The sequence below is a fragment of the Chenopodium quinoa genome, unplaced genomic scaffold (assembly GCF_001683475.1).
Source record: "Chenopodium quinoa cultivar QQ74 unplaced genomic scaffold, ASM168347v1, whole genome shotgun sequence".
In the NCBI taxonomy this organism is placed as follows: domain Eukaryota; kingdom Viridiplantae; phylum Streptophyta; class Magnoliopsida; order Caryophyllales; family Amaranthaceae; genus Chenopodium; species Chenopodium quinoa.
In genome coordinates, this window is record NW_018743792.1 from 457,812 (window position 1) to 480,204 (window position 22,393).

A 22,393-nucleotide genomic window follows, 5' to 3' on the forward strand; every position below is an offset into this window, starting at 1 on the left:
CGAACTCATGACCTTCATGAGGGACTTCAAGGGAGAAGTTCAAGAGTTGATCAACAAGAAGCAGCCTGCTCTGGACAAGGAGCAGTCGGCTAAGAAACCCTCCACTTCACTGAAGAGGAAACCAGTTCAAGGGCGAGAGGCGACCCCTCATCCTAAATCTAGGAAGTGGGAGCCACCTGCCCTTGATTTCACAAAATACCATTTCCCTACTCCAGGAAATAGGAAACCTGTTCTTCATATTCAGGCGGACGGGTCGAGGAAAACATACACAGACGCTCGGCTACTGCTAGAGTAGAAGAAGAGTAGCCGATTGTCAGAGTCGGCCTCTACTTCAAACTTCCAAGACAGTCTGCGAAATACCTCAATGAGGCATACTCAGTCGTATCGTGAGAGTCAGTCCAGCTTTCATAGCGACCAGGCGGTACCAAACTTACCGTTTGTACTGCAACAACAGTATTTTTTACAGCCACCTCCGTTTGGTGGACATGCAGCAAAAAATGTCCAACCTATGGACTGGCAGCTACGGTTGCTTAGACTTGGTGAACGGCCGTCGGCCTTCTTCAAGGAAATTACTGAAGCCGCTCAGCCGGCCAAAGTGAAAAATGTATTAGTAGGCGCCTATGACGGCACTACTAACCCAGAAGACCATCTGATGGCATTCACCAACCTGATGTACCTTCAAGGGTTGGATGATCCCACTTGGTGCAAGTGTTTCCCAGCGACTCTCAAAGGAATCGCACAACAATGGTTCGGCAACCTGCCGACTGGTTGTGTAAATAACTTCAAGACGCTTGCTTACTTATTCACCTCCAACTTCGCCATGAACATCCCTGCGAAGAAGACGACCCTTGATTTAGGAACAATTCAGCAGGGCGAGAAGGAGGGGCTTCATTTTTACATCAGGCGGTTTAACCTGATGAGAATACAGATTCAAGGGTTACCGGATGAAGTAGCCTATACTGACTTTTTCAGAGGTCTCAAAGACGGGTTGACCTTCTAATTTGATTTGGTTCGAAAGAGGGTGGCGACTCTTCAAGAGGCCTTGATTGAAGCGGAAGCCTATATACAGGCGACTGATCTTTGTAGTACGGTAAAAAAGTCAGACGGGAAAAGGTCCGACAAAAGAGAAGGAAGACAGAAACAGTCGTCAAACAAAGACGAGAAGAGAAAAGAGGTCTGGGCGGCTGATTCCTCTAAACAGCCGGCCCAGAAAAAGAAAAAAGAATTCAAACCATACTCCCTAAAGTATGCGTTTAACAAGGATAGCCAGTTTATCCTAAAGGAAATCAAGGGACGGATCTCAATTGAGAAGCCGGTCCCCATGAAGGGTTCTACAAACAACCGGAACCAAGAAAAATTATGTGCTTATCATGAAGATGTTGGTCATCACACCAATGAGTGTATCGGTCTCATGCGGTATCTGGACCGCCTGGCTGAGCAAGGTGATCTTGAAACTTATGTCAAGAAATCTACGGGGAACACTTCCTCAAAAAAGCAGTCGACCAAAAAGATTCAATAGGCCGACAGCTCCGATACAGATGATGCAGTCGTCTACACCATTGCAGGCGGCTTCTCAGGAGGCGGCCCCACTATTAGGGGCAACAAAGACAATATCAGACGGTTAGATGTAAATTCCGTTCACCAAGAACGGCCCTCCAAATATTCATTTCCTGAGATTGTCATCACTGAAGAAGATCTAGGAGGGGTAAGAGGGCCGCATGACGACCCTATCGTTATTGAATGTAAAGTGGCCAACCAGAGAGTTGGCCGAATCCTCATAGATACCGGAAGCTCCTCAGATCTCATCAGTAGCAAATGTCTGTCGAAACTAAAATATCAGAATGATTGCATACATCCGGCATCCCACCCTTTAGTAGGGTTTGGAGGAGGAGTCGTCCACCCAGTGGGACGAGTGGATTTACCCATCCGCCTGGGCGAAAAAGGGGAAGGAGGACACATGGTAGTCCGGTTCTTGGTAGTAAAAGAACTCCCGGCCTACAACATGATTCTGGGACGACCAACCTGAATAATTCCAAGGCTGTTATAATCCCATCTCTTATGTTGCTCAAGTTTGAGACGGATAATGGAACAGTCGGGTCCCTAAGAAGAGATCAGAGGATGGCCCGAGAGTGCTATCTCTCGGATGTCAAGCCCACTGTTTTGGCCACTGGGTCGAGTGGTGGAAAAATGTTCAAGAAGTAGGCGGCAAGAAGAGAAAGGCATCCCAGACAGGGGCCGCACAAAAAGACAGAAAATAGCAATCATTGGCAGAGGAGTGGTCGGATGAATTCCGCCTTCAGCCGGCTGGTGAGCATACGGACTTGATCTTAGACGATTCACGTCCTGAGCGAACAGTCAAAGTTGGGACGACTGCTCTGAGAGTCCTGGGTGACGACTTTCACACACTATTGAAAGAATACAAGGACATCTTTGCATTCGAAGTCCATGAAATGCCAGGCATTAGTCCTGATCTGTCGGTACATAAACTGGCCGTGGATCCGAAAAAGAAGCCGGTACGGCAGAAGAAGCGGAACCATGGCGAAGAAAGAAGTCATGCAGCAGCCGCCGAAATTAAAAAATTACTTGATGCAGGGTTCATTCGGCAATGTTACTTCCCAGACTGGGTTGCAAATGTGGTGCTTGTTAAAAAGCCGAATGACACCTGGCGAATGTGTGTAGACTACACAGACTTAAACAAGGCGTGCCCCAAAGACAGTTACCCTCTGCCTAAAATTGATAACCTGGTCGACTCAACAGCCAGCCATGCTTTGATGAGCTTTATGGACGCCTACTCTGGTTTCCATCAAATTCCTTTATGGAAGAAAGATCAGGAGAAGACGGCCTTCGTCACTGATCAGGAGTTATACTGTTACACGGTCATGCCGTTTGGTCTTAAGAATGCCCCGGCCACTTTCCAGCGAATGATAAACACTGTGTTCTTTGATCAAATTGGGAGAAATTTCGAGGCATATATTGATGATATGATTGTCAAATCTAAACTTCAGAAAGATCATCTGTCGGACCTCCGAGAAACTTTCGCCACACTCAGGCGGCACCATGTCATGCTCAATCCTAAGAAATGTGTCTTTGGAGTTGAGTCTGGGAAATTTCTCGGATTCCTTATCAATCAGAGAGGAATAGAGGCGAACCCTGAGAATTTGCAGGCGGTCATTGACATGCAGTCGCCTCGTACCATCCGAGAGGTTCAGAAGTTAACAGGTTGTCTGGCGGCCTTGGGAAGATTTCTAAGCCGATCAGGCGACAAATGCCTATAATTTTTCCAGGCAATTAAGAAAAAGGCAAGGTTTGAATGGGGGCCGGATGCTGAGGCGGCCTTCCAAAAATTGAAAGTTCACTTGCATTCCTTGCCGAGGCTGGTAAACCCTTTGCCCAAAGAAGTACTCTACATGTACCTGGCCGTCTCTGATCATGTGTTAAGCGTTGTTCTCCTTGCTGAAAGAGACGGCTGTCAGCTCCCGGTCTACTTTGTCAGTCATGTACTGAAAAATGCCGAGTTGAGGTATCCCTTAGTGGAGAAATTTGGTCTTGCACTCTTCATGGCTGTTAAAAAATTGAAGCCCTATTTTTTGGCACATGCAGTCGTCGTGTATACAGACCAACCTATCAAGCGGCCACTGACCATCATGGAGTCGTCAGGCCGAATGATCAAATGGGCCATAGAAATACATAGCCTCGAAGTTACTTTCGAGCCTAGAAAAGCAGTGAAGGGGCAAGCCTTTGCTGACTTTATTATTGAGATGACTCGTCCTCCTGACTCTCAAGTTACAGACCAAGTCTGGAAGGTATATGTGGACGGAAGCTCTACTTCAAATGGTTGTGGAGCAGGCGTCATATGTCAGTCGCCAGAGGGCGACAGGTACGAGTATGCTTTACGCTTCAGTTTTCAGGCCTCAAACAATGAGGCAGAATATGAAGCTTTACTAGCCAGAATCCGCATGTGCAAGGCGGCAGGAGCAAGAAAAATAGACGCTTGTTCCGATTCACAATTGATAGTGAGTCAGTACAATGGCGAATACGAAGCAACCCATCCGGCCATGTTCAAGTATTTACAGGCGGTCTGACAAGCAGTTGGCTCCCTTGAGGATTTCCATCTGACCCAAGTGCCGAGATCAGAAAACAACCAGGCGGATGCACTTTCAAAATTAGCATCATCCGCCTCCTGTGATACTCCTCGAACTGTTTTTTGGGAAGTAATGGAGAGGAGAAGCATTGAGGAAGAGCCTATTGGAATCTTAGACAGAAGCTCAACCTGGATGGATCCTGTTTTGGGGTTTTCTGATGTCCTGCGGGAGAGTTACAATTCCGAGACTGGAACCGGACGCCTGTACCTGCAAAATAACGGAGACTCCTGAGAGCTCCGCCTCTAACGGTCAAGTTAGTACCTGATTAAGGAGTAATTAATACGGAAATTAAAGTAATAAGGTCTCTCTAGGTGAGAGTGTTTAATGTAGGTAATCTGCTTTGTTAGCGAGATCAACCGGTTATTAGTGTGTTCCGTAACGTTTCTGTTCTGTTCCGTTCTTCAGGTGAGATTAATTAATTCATCCCCTTTAATGAGGATTAATTAAGTATTTATAGTCTTGAGAAGCGTGCCACTCTCTAGGTTTAGGGTAAACCTAGGGCTGACCGGGCCTCTAAACAGGATTGGGCCTTGTTGGCCGGTTTTCCCATTTGGCATGGGTGGACACGTGGCGTGTCTCAATTGGTCCGTAGAGGACGTATCTGTGATTGACACGTGGCAGGCTCCTATTGGCCTACGTGAAGGACACGTGGCGGAACCTGGTTGGTCCACTTGTCAGACGGTGATTGGTGGATAAAAATCCCCTAATCATTTGCCCCTCACAGGTGGCACGTGACTGGTCACGTGTCACCTGTGACAGGTGCCGCACGGTGACAGGCGACGGCCTGCTACAGGTGTCACCTTATAAATGGCCGAGAGATTTTCCCGCCCAAATTTTGAATTTGGAAGCGACCCTTCGCCTTCTCACTTTGCCTATATAAGGAAGTGCTGACTTCGGTCATTTTCACATTTGAGAACTTTGCGAGAACATTCGGACCCCTGAACTTGCTCTGACATTTCGGACCTTTTCTGCCTACCGCCTGTTCTGACAAGCCGACTGCACCGGATTTCCAGAACTTCATCAACCGTCACTCGTTCAGGTAACTCAGTTCTCTTACTCTTAATTTTCTTTTTGTTTTTTGAAATGGCACCACGGAAGCACACGACACGACCTAAGTTAGTGATCAGCCGGTCACCGGGGACGGCTGAATCTAGGACTAGGAGTGCCGCCTGCCCTTTTCTGGACCCATCTTTGCCCTTTATACAAAGTCCGACTGTATCTGTGTCTATGCAGAACGTGATGGCCAGAACAAAAAAGACTGCTATGATCTCAAACTCGGACGGCTCCTCCCAAAGAGTGCTCATTAGTGAAACATCTGACCAGGCGCCAGATGTAGAAGTGAAACGAGGCGGCTGCCAAGCCGACAGTTCTGAGGGAGGGGTCAAGGTGGTCCCTTCCCATTTCACCGTTGATATGTCTAATTTTCCTCCTGCTCCTTCTAAGGGAGAGGAGGCGGGCCCCTCTGGGAGAGGGGAGGAGTCGTCCTCTTCGGACTCGTCAGAGGATGAGTCCGAGTCCAGCTCTTCTGGCCACGCTTCTCCAGGCTCAAAAGAAAGAAACAGCCGCCTATAAGAGGCGAGGCTTTCTCATGCAGTTGAGAAGGGGGACAATTGGGCGGAGCCGTCCGCCTCTTACAGAGAGGAAAACACCCCTTACTACTGCACGGTACCCCGGGGCCGGATCGCAACCATGCAAGACAAAGTGGAGAGCTTTATAGCTAACCACAGAATGGGCCCCGAATTTTTACTGTTCGTGCCAGATCCAGAAGACACTGTCGTCTGGCCGGCTGGTACCAACTATGATGACGGCTGCTTTGGCTGCTATGTGGCGGCCATCAAAGCTGGACTGCGCTTCCCATTACATCCGGCTGTTCAGCGGATTTTAGATGGGTATGATTTGGGGTTATGGCAGTTAGCCCCCAACTCTTGGGTAAACGTACTCGGCTATGTGGCCGGGTGCGAAATGTACGGGGTGGAGCCAAGCTTTGAGGCTTTCGCCCACATGAACTATCTCAGCCAGACCCCTAAGTCAGGAGGTACCGGCTGGTATCAATTAACAAGCCATAGGGGCTACCTCATGACGAGAGGTAAGGCGAACAAATGGAAGGATTGGCGGAACACCTTCCTTATCATCGAGGGTTCAGACACGGAGCTGAACAAACGCTTTAACAAGTGGAATAGGGATCCGCCTCTTCTCGCAGGCGGCCGCAGCATGCCGCCTGTTCCCCCAAAGGCTAAAAAAGAGATCCTAGACAAAGGACTCTTCAAATTAGAGACTAGGGTGAACTCTACTTAAGGGGTACGAGAGCAAGTACCCCTGAACTGCGTCCCGAGCTTCAAGTGGCTCTATGACGAGTACTTTTTGGCCGCCTGTGGCCTCAGCAGTCGGTGCTCTAGAGGTAGCCGGCCTGTCAAATACTCTGTTTTTTCACGCTTTGTTTACTTGGGATCTTTACTAACTTTGCTGTTTATTTTTTGCAGCTGACGCCATGAGTAAAATAACAGCATCCAAGACTGCGGCGGCCATGTTGCGGGCCTCTCTCATGCAACAGTCTTGTACCGACTCCCCCAACAAGGGGGCACCCTTGGTAGGCTTCGAAACTCTTCCTCTTTTAGGAGTTGTCTTATGCATATACTAACTCTTTTTATTTTCAGTCGGGCACTCCAAGAGCTTCTTCCTCGCAACAGCCGGACCCCAAGGCCCGGAGGACGACTGTTGCAAGCTCTCCTGGGTCTTCCAGGAAAACAGTGGCGGCTGAGAAGCAGCCGGCCACTTCTTCTAAAACCCCGGCGGGGCCGCCTAGAAGTATGGACAATTACTTGTAAAAACTTTCACTTGCTTCCTTCTTGACTAGGTCTAACTTGCTTTTTTACGCTTGATGCAGCCGGCCCTCAGGGGCTTGACTTGGTAGAGGTAGCCAAGTCCATGATCAAAGTAGTTCCTCCATCTGAAAGGGAGGCGGTCAGGGGTGCCGGCACCCTTGACCTTGATGGGATTGCAGGGGTCCTTGCTGAGGTATACTTTTTGAGTATTTGAATTCCAGGACGCCTGTTATCTTTTTTGTTTGGAAACTGACGCCTGTTTTTTTATGTACTTAGGCCCTGCTCCGAGTTAACGGCCTTCGCAAGCCGCTTGATCGGAAGAACAAAGAGGTAAAGGCTGCAAAAGCTATGGCCGCCTCTAACTGTGATAAGGCAATGTTTCAAATTGCCCAAAATGAAGAACTGACCATTGATATTCTTTATTATCAGGCGCAGGCTACCGCCGCTGTTCGGGCTCAGTTAGAGGCGGCCCAGAAGAAGAATGACGAGCTGGAGGCGACCATCACAAATCTTAAGGCCGAGCTGAAACCTCTTCGCCAAAAAATGTACTCTTACGAAGCCATGGAGAAATCCTTGGCCAGCGTAAAAGAACGCCTGGTGAGCCAAGAGAAGAGTCTTACCCAAGAGCTCTCGGAAAAGGCCGAGCAAGAGAAGAAAGAGATCGTCCGGGAGATGATGGAAGACTCCGCTCAAATCCAGCGCATGACCTGGGGCCGCCTGTTCCCCAATGCCGAGTTTGCCTCTTGGGAAAGAACGTACCGCCAGTGTTCGGAAACATATAATCAAGAGATCCTGGCGGCTGCTGAAGAAGAGGCGTTGGGAGATGCGTTGGAGGAGGAGGAGGAGCCGGTTGTGGCGCTTGTGCCACTTGGGGGTGAGGCATCAAAAAAGGATGCAGCTGATGCCGAGTCCAGCAAGAAGAGTGCTGACCAGGCGGCAGCTGCTAATACTGAACTGCCCCCTTCTTAAGCTTAATGTATTTTTTCCACGGCCTGCGTGCCGTTTGCTTTGTATTTACCCGGCCAGGGGGCCGGGGCTTTGAATATTTTGCTGGTCTTTAATGACCGGATTATTTTTAATGAATTTTTGTTTTGCTTCAAATTTGTCTAAGTATTCCATATCTAATATCCCATTGTTCACTAGACCGACTGTTGTACATGGCCGAACGTTGCAGACAGGTACAAATAGTAAGTACGCCGCCTATGCCCCTAGACGACTGGTTGTCTGTTTCCAGGATAGACGATCAGTCGGCCATTTATTCAATCGGTATTCGAACTATTTTGTCTGGATCCTTTTTAGGCAGGCGTGCCTGTCTTTTTGTAATTTTAACCAAGTAGGAAAGTGGTCTGACCAAGTAAATAGAGTATTACCTAGTCGCCAAGGAATTAAGTAAGTAGGATAACAAGCGGCGGGTACCGGTTGTTTCCCTTTATTGCCAATGTTGTTGCCATACTAAGTTTGAGTGACTATTAAGTTAACATAGGAGTTACTTAGTCTTCGTCACAATCTAGATTGAGTAGTAGAGGTACCAGGCGGCGGAGGCCGGCTGATCCTCTTGATTTGCCAATGTTTGTTGGCTATTAACTCAATAGGTTACCTAGTAGGAATAGGGGTTTGAGTGCCCTTGTTTGTTAAAAACAGGCGGACGACTCAAACCTTTTAGGTTCCATACCAAATTTGAGGGAGTGACTATGAGTTAACGTTGGAGTTACTCAGTCGCCGTCACTTTTGTTTGAGAAGTAAAGGTACCAGGCGGTGTAGGCCGGCTAGACCCCTTGATTTGCCAATGTTGGCTATTAACTCAATAGGTACCCCCTGCATTTATCCCAAGTAATACAGGCGGTCATCTGACTCAGATGTCAACTGCTACCACTGGTTTGGTTAGTGATAGAGTTATCCTTGTCTCAAAAACGGCTACGTGGTTGCCCTTGGGGACAGTCGTATAGGTGCCGTGTAATTAGTTTATAGAACAATGTTCCACCCAAAAGGGAGCTGCTCTCTGCGACGAATTTCATCCGGAGGGATGCCGTCGGACGCCTGCTATGATGTTGGGACAGGTCGTATTAGTTTTTTAGATTTGATCAGTTGGCTTGGCGCCTGGTCTGATCATTCGGCCTGTGGCCTTGGTAAGTTCTTGGTGAACGTAGGTGCTAAATAAAAGAAGGGTAGCCGCCTGTTAGGCACAGGGTCGGCCAGGCCCTAATCTTTTTAGCTAAGTATTGTGAGTAAAATACTCAATGGAGAGTAGCCGACTGTAAAGGTACAGACGGCATGCCCCTCTGAAGATAGAGTGAAAAACTCAATGGAGAGTAGCCGACTGTAAAGGTACAGACGGCATGCCCCTCGTAATACAAAATTGAATAGTAAGTGCAAACTTTTATTAAGTAGCTCTTTACTTTACATCATTCAGAAGAAATATTTTTTAAGATTATCTACATTCCAAGTTCGAGGCAGCGGTTGTCCGTCTGGTGTTTCCAGACGGTAGGTACCGTCCCTGACTTCCTCATAGGTTCGGTAGGGTCCTTCCCAGTTGGGAGTTAGTTTGCCAGACTCATTAGCCCTACCAACTGCTTCCATTTTTCTAAGTACAAAGTCCCCTACTTTGAGTGGACGCCTGTGTACTTTTTTGTTGTATGATCTAGTCATTCTCAGGCGATAGATCTCATGGCGCACTCTCCTTGACATTCTCCAGGTCTGTTTTTTCACCACTTGACCTAGTGGCCATAACAGTGGGCTTGACATCCGAGAGATAGCACTCTCGGGCCATCCTCTGATCTCCCCTTAGGGAGCCGACTATTCCATTATCCCTCTCAAACTTGAGCAACATAAGAGACGGGATTATAACAGCCTTGGAATTATTCAGGGTTGGTCGACCCAGAATCATGTTGTAGGCCGAGAGTTCCTCTACTACTAGGAACCGGACTACCATGTGTCGTCCTTCCCCTTTTTCGCCAAGGCGAATGGGCAAATCTACTCGTCCCAGTGGGTGGACGACTCCTCCTCCAAACCCTATTAAAGGGTGGGAGGCCGGATGTATGCAGTCCGTCTGATATTTCAGTTTCGACAGACATTTGCTGCTGATGAGATCTGAGGAGCTCCCGGTATCTATGAGGATTCGGCCAACTCTCTGGTTGGCCACTTTACATTCAATAACGAGAGGGTCGTCATGCGGCCCCCTTACCCCTCCTAGATCCTCTTCAGTGATGACAATCTCAGGAAATGTATATTTGGACGGCCGTCCTTGGTGAACGGAATTTACATTTAACCGCCTTATATTATCTTTGTTGCCCCTAATAGTGGGGCCGCCTCCTGAGAAGCCGCCTGCAATGGTGTAGACGACTGCATCATCTGTATCGGAGCTGTCGGCCTGTTGATTCTTTTTGGCCGACAGCTTTCTTGAGGAAGTGTTCCCCGTAGATTTCTTGACATAAGTGTCAAGATCACCTTGCTCAGCCAGGCGGTCTAGGTACCGCATGAGACTGATGCAATCATTGGTGTGATGACCAACGTCATCATGATAAGCACAGATTTTATCTTGGTTCCGGTTGTTTGCAGAACCCTTCATGGGGACCGGCTTCTCAATTGAGATCCGTCCCTTTATTTCTTTTAGGATAAACTGGTTATCCTTGTTAAACACATACTTTGGGGAGTATGGTTTGAATTCTTTTTTCTTTTTCTAGGCGGCTGTTTAGAGGAATCAGCCGCCCAGACCTCTTTTCTTTTCTCATCTTTGTTTGACGACTGTTTCTGTCGTCTTTCTCTTTTGTCGAACCTTTTCCCGTCCGACTGTTTTATCGTACACAGATCAGTCGCCTGTATATAGGCTTCTGCTTCAATCAAGGCCTCTTGAAGAGTCGCCACCCTTTTTCGAACCAAATCAAACTTGAAGGTAGACCCGTCTTTGAGACCTCTAAAAAAGTCGGTATAAGCTACCTCATCCGGTAACCCTTGAATCTGTATTCTCATCAGGTTGAACCGCCTGATGTAAGAGCGAAGCCCCTCCTCGCCCTGCTGAATTGTTCCCAAATCAAGGGTCGTTTTCTTTGCAGGGATGTTCATGGCGAAGTTGGAGGAAAATAAGTAAGCAAGCGTCCTGAAGCTATTTACACAACCAGTCGGCAGGTTGCCGAACCATTGCTGTGCGATTCCTTTAAGAGTCGCTGGGAAACACTTGCACCAAGTGGGATCATCCAACCCTTGAAGGTACATCAGGTTGGTGAATGCCATCAGATGGTCTTCTGGGTTAGTAGTGCCGTCATAGGCGCCTACTGGTACATTTTTCACTTTGGCCGGCTGAGCGGCTTCAGTAAATTCCTTGGAGAAGGCCGACGGCTGTTCACCAAGTCTAAGCAACCGTAGCTGCCAGTCCATAGGTTGGACGTTTTTTGCTGTAGGTCCACCAAATGGAAGTGGCTGCATAAAATACTGTTGTTGCGGCACAAATGGTAAGTTTGGTACCGCCTGGGCACTATGAAAGCCGGAGTGACGGGAGGTGCCGCCTGACTGACTCTCATGGTACGACTGAGTATGCCTCATCGAGGCATTTCGCAAACTGTCTTGAAAGTCTGAAGTAGAAGCCGACTCGGACAATCGGTCACTCTTCTTCTGCTCTAGCAGTAGCCGAGCATCTGTGAATGTTTGCTTTGACCCGTCCGCCTTAATATGACGAACCGGTTTCCTATTTCCTGTAGGATAACGGAATTTTGTGAAATCAAGGGCAGGTGGCTCCCGCTTCCTAGATTTAGGATGAGGAGTCGCCTCTCGCCCTTGAACTGGCTTCCTCTTCAGTGAAGTGGAAGGTTTCTTGGCCGACTGCTCCTTGACTGAAGCAGGCGGCTTCTTGTTGATCAACTCTTGAATCTCTCCCTTGAACTCTCTCATGAAGGTCATGAGTTCGTTCCTTGTGATGGGAGCAGACCCATCAGTCGGCTGTTGCCGAGCAGGCGGTGCGCCTGCTGGCTCGCTTCCTTTTTGAAGATGCTCCCGTTCCCTCCTTTCGGTATGACGGGTACGTCGGGCCCTTAGGGTCCCGTCTGGAGCTGTATGAGTTTCAACTTCAAATTCACTTTCGGTGTCATGGTCCGACTGAACTTGAGGGTCGTTTAGGGGACGTCTCTCTTTAGGAGTCGGTACAGACTTGGATGCCATCTCTGAAGTACTCTCCCCACAGACGGCGCCAAATGTTTCGGGGTTTTCTGATGTCCTGCGGGAGAGTTACAATTCCGAGACTGGAACCGGACGCCTGTACCTGCAAAATAACGGAGACTCCTGAGAGCTCCGCCTCCAACGGTCAAGTTAGTACCTGATTAAGGAGTAATTAATACGGAAATTAAAGTAATAAGGTCTCTCTAGGTGAGAGTGTTTAATGTAGGTAATCTGCTTTGTTAGCGAGATCAGCCGGTTATTAGTGTGTTCCGTAACGTTTCTGTTCTGTTCCGTTCTTCAGGTGAGATTAATTAATTCATCCCCTTTAATGAGGATTAATTAAGTATTTATAGTCATGAGAAGCGTGCCACTCTCTAGGTTTAGGGTAAACCTAGGGCTGACCGGGCCTCTAAACAGGATTGGGCCTTGTTGGCCGGTTTTCCCATTTGGCATGGGTGGACACGTGGCGTGTCACAATTGGTCCGTAGAGGACGTATCTGTGATTGACACGTGGCAGGCTCCTATTGGCCTACGTGAAGGACACGTGGCGGAACCTGGTTGGTCCACTTGTCAGACGGTGATTGGTGGATAAAAATCCCCTAATCAGATCCAATCAGGGCATATCTGGCAAATGGTACCCTGCCGGATGATCATCAACAGGCGGCAGCACTGAAAAAACGAGCAACCAGTTTTGAAATAATAAAGGGAGAACTTCACAAAAGGGGGTACCTTCAACCCTTCTTAAAGTGTGTTACTCCAGAAAAGGGGCGAGAGATACTGGACGATCTTCACTCTAGTTACTGTGCTTCCCATATAGGCGGTAGGACGCTTGCTCAAGGGCAAGGCGGCAGGGCTACTTTTGGCCTACTTTAGAAGCAGATGCGATGGTGATGGTGAAAAAATGTGACAAGTGCCAAAGGTTTGGCAAACTAATTCACCGTCCGGCTACTGACCTCACTACCATTCATAACCCACTACCGTTTGCTAAGTGGGGCATGGATATTCTGGGTCCATATACGCCTGCTACAAACGGAAGGAGGTACATACTTGTTGCCGTCGACTACTTCACTAAATGGGTAGAGGCGGAGGCTGTAAAGGGAATCAAGACGAAGGATGTAATTTCATTCATTTGGAAAAATGTCATCACTCGGTTCGGGGTTCCCATGTCTATGGTTTTTGATAATGGTCCCAAATTTGAGACGTCTGTTCTCAAAAGCTGGTTGGGTGACCAAGGAATTGCACACTACTTTGCATCTGTCGGTCGTCCACAAGCAAACGGCCAGGTAGAAGCCTTTAATAAAATCATCTCAGACGGTCTCAAGAAAATGATTGAACAAGCAAGCAGCCTATGGGCGGATGAATTACCACATGTTCTCTGGGCCATTAGGACGACTGAAAAAGGGGCGACTGGAGAAACTCCATTCCTCCTAACTTATGGTGCGAAAGCTGTTCTTCCAATAGAACACTACGAGCCGACTCTTCGAGTAATGCTATATGACGAAGAGGCAAACTGGGAAGCCATGCGCCTGGCATTAGACTCACTTCCAGAAAGGAGGGGCAATGCTGTCTTGCGCCATGAAATTTACCGCCTGAGAATGACTAGATCATACAACAAAAAAGTACACAGGCGTCCACTCAAAGTGGGGGACTTTGTACTTAGAAAAATGGAAGCAGTTGGTAGGGCTAATGAGTTTGGCAAACTAACTCCTAACTGGGAAGGACCCTACCGAATCTGTGAAGAGGTCAGGGACGGTACCTACCGTCTGGGAACACCAGACGGACAACCGTTGCCTCGAACTTGGAATGTAGATAATCTTAAGAAATATTTCTTTTGAATGATGTAAATAGTCAAGGGCTACTTAATAAAAGTTTGCATACTTAATATTCAATTTTGTACTAAGAGGGGCACGCCTACTAACAAACAGTCGGCTACTCTCCATGTTTAATTTTTATTCTTACTTAAGAGGGGCAGGCCGCCTATACATTTACAGTCGGCTACTCTCCATTGAGTATTTTACTCTATCTTCAGCGAGGCATGTCGTCTGTACCTTTACAGTCGGCTACTCTCCATTGAGTATTTTACTTTATCTTCAGAGGGGCATGCCGCCTGTACCTTTACAGTCGGCTACTCTCCATTGAGTATTTGACTCTATCTTCAGAGGGGCATGCCGCCTGTACCTTTACAGTCGGCTACTCTCCTTGAATATTTTACTCTATCACCATAGGGTCATGTCGTCTGGACATATAGTCGGCTACTCTCCATAAAAGAGGGCCGACTGGTTCCAAACACACAGCCACCCCCCTTATACTTAACTAAAAATGATCAGGGCCTGGCCGACCCTGTGCCTAACAGGCGGCAACCCTCCTTTTACTTAGCACCTACGTTCACCAAGAACTAACCAAGGCCACAGACCGAATGATCAGACCAGGCGCCAAGCCAACTGATCAAATCTTCAAAACTAATACGACCTGTCCCAACATCATAGCAGGCGTCCGGCGGCATCCCTCCGGATGAAAGTCGTCGCAGAGAGCATCTCCCTTTTGGGTGGAACATTTCTCTATAAACTAATTACACGGCACCTATACGACTGTCCCCAAGGGCAACCACGTAGCCGTTTTTGAGACAAGGATAACTCTATCACTAACCAAACCAGTGGTAGCAGTTGACATCTGAGTCAGATGACCGCCTGTATTATTTGGGATAAATGCAGGGGGTACCTCTTGAGTTCATAGCCAACAAACATTGGCGAATCAAAAGGTTCAGCCGGCCTCCGCCGCCTGGTACCTTTACTACTCCAGCAGGAGTGACGGCGACTGAGTAACTCCAAAGTTAACTCATAGTCACTCTCTCAAACTTAGTATGGAGCCTAAAAGGTATGAGTCGTCCGCCTGTTTTTAGCAAACAGGGGCTCTCAACCACTACTCCTTCTAGGTTAACAACCTATGAGTTAAAAGCTAACAAACATTGGCAAATAAAGGGGAACAGCCGGTACCAACCGCTTGATACCTCTACTACTCAGTTACTTGGCGACTAGGTAACAATCATGTTTACTTGGTCACTCCTTAAAAATTTAGTATGAAACTAAAAAGGTGTTCATACAGCACCGGCTCACACTAGATTAAATATGGCGGGGAACAGTCGGCCTAGACGGCCTAAAGTCTCTAGCCTAAAAACATGACAAGTAGGAAACCACTTTCCTACTTGGTTAATTTTATATGACAAAACCGCCTTCCTAAAGGGGATCCAGTCTTTAAAATGGTTCGAATACCGATTGGATAAATGGTCGACTGATCGTCTATCCTGGAAACACACAACCAGTCGTCCAGGGGCATAGGCGGCATGACTAACTATCCGTACCTGTCTGCAACTATCGGCCATGTAAAACAGTCGGTATAGTGTACAATTGGATATCAAAATATTCAATACTTAAAACAAATTTGAAGCAAAACAAAAAATTCATTAAAAAGAAGCCGGTCATTAAAGACCGGCAAAATATTCAGAGCCCCGGCCCCCTGGCCGGGAAAATATAAACAAACGGCACGCAGGCCGTGGAAAGAAGACATAAAGCTTAAGAAGGGGGCAGATCTTCAATATCAGCAGCTGCATCCTTCTTTGATGCATCCTTCTTTGATGCATCCTTCTTTGATGCATTACCCCCAAGCGGCACAAGCGCCACTACCGGCTCCTCCTCCTCCTCCAACACCTCTTCCTCAGCAGCCGCCAGGATCTCTTGATTATATCTATCAGAACACTGGCCGTACGTTTTTTCCCATTAGGCAAAGTCGGCATTGGGGAAGAGGCGGCCCCAAGTCATGCGCTGGATTTGAGCAGAGTCTTCCATCATCTCCCGGACCAGCTCTTTCTTTTCTTGCTCGGCCTTTTCCGAGAGCTCCTGAGAAAGACTCTTCTCCTGGGTCACCAGGCGTACCTTTACACTCGCCAAGGATTTCTCCAAGGTTTCGTATGAGGACATCTTTTGGCGAAGAGGTCTCAGCTCGGCCTTGAGGTTGTTGATGGTCGCCTCCAGCTCGCTATTCCTCTTATGGGCCGCCTCTAACTGAGCCCGGATAGCGGCGGTAGCCTGCGCCTGATAATAAAGAATATCAATGGTCAGAACTTCATTTTGGGCAATTTGAAACATTGCCTTATCACAGTCAGAGGCGGCCATAGCTTTTGCAGCCTTTACCTCTTTGTTCTTCCGGTCAAGCGGCTTGCGAAGGCCGTTCACTCGGAGCAGGGCCTAAGTAAAAAGGGGAACTGGCGTCAGTTTCCAAACAAAAAGAAAACAGGACTCCTGGAATTCAAATACTCAAAAATACGCTAAGTATACCTCAGCAAGGACCCCTGCAATCCCGTCTAGGTCAAGGGTGCCGACACCCCTGACCGCCTCCCTTTCAGCTGGAGAAACGGCCTTGATCATAGACAAACGGATTAGACCTAGTAAAGGAGGGAGCAAGTCTAAAATTTACAAGAACAATTTCATACTTCTAGGTGGCCCAGCTGGAGTTTTAGAAGAAGTGGCCGGCTGTTTCTCAGCCGCCGCATGTTTCCTGGAAGAACCAGGAGAGCTCGCAACAGTCGTCCTCCGGGCCTTGGGGTCCAGCTGTTGGGAAGAAGAAGCTCTTGGAGTGCCCGTCTAAAAAAGAAGAAAAAAGTCAGTATATGCATAAACACAACTCCAAAAAGAGGGTGAAAGGTTCGAAGCCCACCAAGGGTGCCCCCTTGTTGGGGGAGTCGGTTGAAGACTGTTGCATGATGGAGGCCCGCAACATGGCCGCCGCAGTCTTGGAGGCGGTAATTTTGCTCATGGCGTCCGCTGCAAAAACAAATAGCAAAGTTAATAAAAGTCATAACAAGAAATGCACGGAACAACAGAGTATTCGACAAGCCGGCTACCTCTTGAGCACCGACTGCTGAGGCCACAGGCGGCCAAAAAGTACTCGTCGTAGAGCCATTTGAAGCTCGGGACGCAGTGCAGGGGTACTTGCTCTCGTACCCCTGAAGTAGAGTTCACCTTCGACTCTACTTTGAAGAGTCCTTTCTCTAGGATCTCTTTCTTAGCCTTGGGGGGAACAGGCAGCACGCTGCGGCCGCCTGCAAGAAGGGGCGGATTCCTGTTCCACCTGTTGAAGCGCTTGTTCAGCTCTGTGTCTGAACTCTCAATGATAAGGAAGGTGCTCCGCCAGTCCTTCCATTTGTTTGCTTTACCTCTCGTCATGAGGTAGCCCCTGTGGCTCGTCAATTGATACCAGCCGGTACCGCCTGCCTTAGGGGTCCGGCTGAGGTAGTTCATGTGGGCGAAAGCCTCGAAGCTCAGCTCCACCCCGTGCAGTTCGCACCCGGCCACATAGCCGAGTACGTTGACCCAGGAGTTCGGGGCTAACTGCCATAACCCCAACTCATACCCATCCAAGATCCGCTGAACAGCTGGATGTAATGCGAAGCGCAGCCCAGCCTTGATGGCCGCCTCGTAGCAGCCAAAGCAGGCGCCATCATAACTGGTACCAGCCGGCCATACGACTGTGTCTTCTAGATCCGGCACGAACACTAAAAAGCCGGGGCCCATTGTGTGGTTTGCGATAAAGCTCTCCACTTTCTCTTGCATGGCTGTGATCCGGCCCCGAGGTACCGTGCAGTAGTAGGGGGTATTTTGCTCTCGGTGAGAGGCGGATGGCTCCGCCCAATCGTCCCCCTTCTCAACTGCGTGAGAAAGCCTCGCCTCTTGTAGGCGACTGTTTTTCTCTTCTGTGTCCAGGGAAGCATGGCCAGAAGAGCTAGACTCAGAATCGTCCTCTGACGAGTCCGAAGAGGACGACTCTTCCCCTCTCCTGGAGGGGCCCGCCTCCTCTCCTTTAAAAGGAGCAGGAGAGAATGTAGAATTGTCAACTGTAAAATGGGAAGGGGTCACTTTGACTCCTCCCTCAGAACTGCCGGCTTTCAAGCCGCTTTGTTTCACTTCCACATCTGGCGCCTGGTCAGATGTTTCATTAATCGGCACCCTGTGGGAGGAGCCGTCTGAGTTTGAGATCCTGACAGTCTTTTTTGTTCTGGCCATCATGCTTTGCATAGACACAGATACAGTCGGACTTTGTATAAAGGGCAAAGATGGGTCCAGAAAAGGGCAGGCGGCACTCCTAGTCCTAGATTCAGCCGTCCCCGGTGACCGGCTGATCACTAACCTAGGTCGTGTCGTGTGCTTCCGTGGTGCCATTTCAAAAAAGAATAAAGTAAAGAGAAAATTAAGAGTAAGAGAACCGACGGTTACCTGAACGAGTGACGATTGATGAAGTTCTGAAAATCCTTTGCAGTCGGCTTGTCAGAGCAGGCGGTAGGCAGAAAGGGTCCAAAATGTCAGAGAAAGTTCAGGGGTCCGAATGTTCTCTCACAAAGTTTTCAAGTGTGAAAATGACCAAAGTCAACACTCCTTTATATAGGCGAAGTGAAAAGGCGAAGGGTCACTTCCAGAATTCAAAATTTTGGCGGGAGAATCTCTCGGCCTCTCGCCGAGTGACACCTGTAGCAGGCCGTCGCCTGTTACAGGGCGAGACCTGTCACAGGTAACACGTGACCAGTCACGTGCCACCTGTGAGGGGCAAATGATTAGGGGATTTTTCCCCACCAATCACCATCTGACAAGTGGACCAATCAGGTTCCGCCATGTGTCCGTCACATGGGCCAATAGGAGCCTGCCACGTGTCAAGCAATGATCCGTCCACTATGGACCAATTACGACACGACACGTGTCCTTCCCATGACACCTGGGATAACCGGTCACCTAGGCCCAACTTCCGAGGGAAGCCCAATCAGCCCAAGGTTAACCTAAACCTAGATTGACACGTTTCCCGAGGTTATAAATACCTCCCTTAATCCTCATTAAGGGAGATTACACGCTAAAAAGTAGATTACACACATTAAACACTCTCACCTAGAGAGACCCAATCACTTTAATTTCCGCATTAATTACTCCTTAATCAAGTACTAACTTGACCGTCGGAGGCAGATCTCCAACCATCCGGAGCATCCGTTTGTTTTGCAGGTACATGCGTCCGGTTCCAGTCTCGGAATTGTAACTCTCCCGCAGGACATCAGAAAACCCTGAAACAGTAGTTATCCGGCCAGTGAGGAAGATATCAAACGAGATGTTCTTGTACATTGGTGTCATGGGGCTCCTGGTGTTGCCCTTACTCTTGTTAAGGCATATCAGGTACATGTACTTGCGTCCTAATACTTTCACTAGGAATATTCTATGATTCCTTTCTTGGTATCATCATTCTTCATATCTTAATTGATTTAAACTTCCATTTGAGCAGCTTGAAGTTTCTCTAGGTATATTGATGTAGAACTAAAAGAAATATCTTCATCTACTATAGAAACACAACCAAGGCACCAACTAGGCAAAATCAACCCGTCACAACAATTGCTACTCCAATTCCAATTTATTTTTTTTGTTGATGTTTGCTGTATTGAATGCACAACCCTTTCAACAATATGTTTAGGCTTTTTACATCATGATTCGGATGTATAAGGCAACTAATTTCTCCTGTCGTAGATTTGGCTTCATCATTTGCTCTAATAATAGCGTGTCGTGCATTTTTTGAGGACTGCTTTACTAGTATGGTTAGTTAACAAATTAAAATTTGTTAATTTTTTGGGTAGGTTGATGTTTTTGTTATGTTGGTGTACGTGGTTGTTTTAGTTGGAAGTATATACTATTAAGATAATCGTAATAAATTGATTGGTGGGTTTCCCATGCCTTGAACAATAACTGTAAATTTTTACTTCATTCAGGGAACTACGAATCTTTTTCCTTTATTTTTCTACTCTCTCTTTCCCATATTTTGCCCTATAGGTGTTTGTTCACTTTGTTAATTATTGGTTGTGTAATGTTGATGAAGGAAAATAAGAATGGGTCCAGAATATTGTTTGTGGGAGGAAAATAGTGATCCTAAAGGGACACTCAAAAAAGGAAAGTAGAGCAAAAGTTAAGAGACAGAGGGAGTAGTTGACTTTAGCTTATTATTACGGAAAAATACTACGTTATACATTATAAGCGTGTTTGTTTTCCAAAGTACCTTTTTTAGAATTGCTAAACAATTGAACTTCAAGGTATGTTCCTGTCTTGGCTTTTTTATTGATTATTTATTTTATTTATTTATTTTTTATTTCTAGTGAGTAAATGAATCTTCTAAAAACACACATTGAACTTTAAATAGATTCTTTGTGACTCAAGAATATGGAGTGCTTGCTGATATACCTGATTGTTAGGTTAGTTGATATTTAAGCTGAAAATTCTACTAAGAAACCTTATCAGTATCCAATCTTTATTTAATTGAGAGTGCATATGTTGATGATCTCCAGTGGATTACTAATCTGCGATAAGCTGCAGTGCCATTTTTTATTTTTTTTTATTTATTCTTTTCCATGAGCTATCAGCTTATCATTATTAGAATAGCAGATTCTGTTTAAACTTCTCTGTTGATATTAGCCTTGATTGTTACTGAAATTATTATACAAATATTTAGGTATTCGGAGATACAGTATTTCTGGAGGCAGCCTCAGAGGCTGCTGAGGTGGTTTGGAGACGTGGACTGCTCAAGAGGGTTTGAATTTGCCATGGAATCAATGGAAATGCATATGTTTTCCTCTCTCTATACCGGTTGACAGGAAATTTGGGCTACTTGTAAAAAGCCAAAGCCTTTGCGTCCTTTCTTCTTGATAATGCCTCGAAACTAATTCCTTCCAGAGAGATGCACGGTGGGGACAATCCTTACTCTTTGTTTGAAGGGATTGGAGGTATGGCTTACCTGTTTCTAGATATGAAAGAACCAACATCTGCTAGGTTCACTACATATGAACTCTGAACTTGTGGGCGTGAATGAAATTTAGGCTTTGCTCATGTTTCAGATGGTAATTGTATCAAATAAGATCCGTTTCCAAGCTTTCCAGGTTATCTTTAAAGTCTTTTGTTCCATTGTAAGAAACAAGTAGGTCCTTTGTCCTGTATAGTTCTCTTGTATTTGAAAATTTCCAGACTTGTTTTTATCAGTATTTCCCTTTACTTACCTGATTTCACTCTAATGATGTTGTTATTTGCAATAACTGTGGTATATACACTTTTCACGAATAATAATTGTTCATCATAGAATAGAAGCCTTTATTGCTGGGAAAACTTTCTCCATTCTCTGATCGTATAGTATGTTTCTCTAATCTCATAGCTTACAAGACCAGACAGTACAACATCAAAACCAAAAGAAAAGTAATGTAGCTATTACTGAGCACTGCATTACGGTACATATAGCATATCTTCTGTAAAACTAATTATTTTACTGGGTGGAGTGTTTGTTGATGAAGGATATGATGTGTTCATTAACCTTGTTGGGCAACTGTGCTTGAACAAAATGGCTTCCTTCCGGCATGAAGACAATCTCCAGGTTAAGCACACTCTTCTTGATTGCTCGGCTATTTAAGTTTTCCTCCATGCCTGGGAATTTTAAGATAATGTTTTTCGCCCATGATAAGCAATGCTGGAGCTTTAACTTGTGGATTTGGAATATCAATATATACTTTGGTGCATGCTCCTACATTTAAACACAAAACTTGTTTCGGGGTTTTCTGTGTCCCTTGGGAGAGTTACATCCCAAAACTGGATTTCGCTCGCCTATACCTGCAAAACCACAGAAGCTTCGGATGGTCAGAGTTCCGCCTCTGACGGTTAACTTAGTAAAGATTCGGAGTAAAAGAGTGCAGAAAAGTAAATATCTTCCACTACTAGAAATAGGCCAAATTCCGACGGACTGTTTTCGACGGAGACGTGTTTCCGTCGGAAAAATCAGAAATTCCGCCGGATTGTTATTCCGTAGGAAATCCGTCGGAAATTTCCGACGGAATAAAAATCCGTAGGAAAATTTAGGCTGTTCCAACAGAATATTCCGTAGGAACAGTAAATTACCAACGTAAATAAAATTCGTCGGAACATTAATTTTCCGACGGATAAAATCCATCGGAACATTAATTTTCCTACGGAAATAAAATCTGTCGGAAATTTCCGACGGATTTTACACCATTTCCGACGGAATAATGTTAAAAAAAAAATAAAAAAATAAACCCAAAAAAAAAAACCAAAAAACCCTAATAACTTTCTCTCTCCTCTCCTCTTTCAATTCCTCTTCTCTTTCTCTCTCCTCTCCTCTTTAAAAGTTTCAATTCCTCTTCTCACGCCCCCCTCCATTCCTTTTCTTGCCTTTCTCTTTCCTGCTCTTCTTTCTTCTCATTCCCCTTTCTCT